Genomic DNA, 1,120 nt, shown 5'->3' with positions numbered 1-1,120 from the left:
TTTTCACTGTAGGGTGCGTGCACTCGCCAGACAGACAGAGAGAGACATAGAGACAGAAAGCGAGAAATCACTCCCCAGGGGGGATGGTCACACCACAATCCCTTCTCCTCCATTCTACTCTCAGGATCTTGGGCACGCACGCACACGCGCCTGGCGTGAGTTTTAAGCCACCAGGTCCGGGACGCGAACCACGGTCGACTACGTGGGAGTCCAGTGACAGAGCCATTATGCTAACTGCTGGTTCCCACAACTGGATATTTCTCTTGAGGAGAAGAGAGGAGGAGACAAATATGTTTGGTTTCGGATTCCTGGAAAAACAAAACCTAATTTCATTTGCTGCCTGTGTCACCAGGGGTGTGGCTTAGTCTGAGTGGAATTACTTAAAGCGCCAGGATTCAGACCCTCCAAGAACACAGGTTGGTGTAAAACCTTGGGGTCAGTTCCACAATCTTGGAATCTCTTTCTTCAGGTGAGATCAGGAAGGGTGGGTAGGGGCTCCTTCTTTTTGTGACCCCAATCTGCAGTGGATGGTGGGCTCAGGGATGGGGGGGGGTGGGTAGGGCCACTTTCTTTTAGGGTCCCAATCTGCAGTGGGTGGTGGGCTCAGGGATGGGAGGGGAGGCCAGCATGTACCCTGTCTCCTAGTTCTCATCAGGATGGCTGTGATTAATGAAGGTGCATCTTAGGAGAGACAGGATTCAAGCCCCCACCTGCCTCTGGACTCTGGGACTTAGGAGCAATGAGTCTCATCCCTGCTGGGTGTCCCTGCAGCTCCTGCGGTAGAGGGTGGATGGGAGCGCAATGGGCAGGTGGGGGATGGATGTGGGGAGGAACCAAGCAGAGCAAGTCCAAGACCTTCCCTGGGAACGGCTGGCCCCTGGGGGAATCTGGTTTTGTCATGGGAAGACTTTTGGCCTCGAGCAAACCACGTGCCCTCTCTGAGTCAGGCAAGGCTTTGTCACCCAAAAATGGGGAGAGGATCCCACCCTTTTCGTGTTAGGGAGGAGATCGCAGAAGAGCAGGTGTCTACAGCTCAGATGTCCTCGGATCTTATTTCCCGTTCTCCTAATGCTCCGTGGAGGTTTAAGAGAGTTCCAGAAGGGTCTAAGAAGTTGGCTCT

General features: G+C 53.8%; 1 protein-coding gene across 2 annotated transcripts in view; it reads left to right on the top strand.

The window, feature by feature from the left end:
- Positions 1-355: 355 nt before the first annotated feature.
- LOC102500155 (interferon alpha-inducible protein 27, mitochondrial) overlaps positions 356-1,120 on the top strand; it is a 5,925-nt gene continuing 5,160 nt past the window's right edge. For both annotated transcript variants that reach the window (XM_027767082.1, XM_006165391.3), the window contains exon 1: positions 356-469. The gene's annotated coding sequence lies outside the window, so the exon portion shown is untranslated. The remainder of the gene's footprint in view (positions 470-1,120) is intronic.

The sequence above is a fragment of the Tupaia chinensis genome, unplaced genomic scaffold (assembly GCF_000334495.1).
Source record: "Tupaia chinensis unplaced genomic scaffold, TupChi_1.0 Scaffold143913_1, whole genome shotgun sequence".
NCBI classification, from domain to species: domain Eukaryota; kingdom Metazoa; phylum Chordata; class Mammalia; order Scandentia; family Tupaiidae; genus Tupaia; species Tupaia belangeri.
This window is presented reverse-complemented; position numbering and strand designations above follow the sequence as displayed.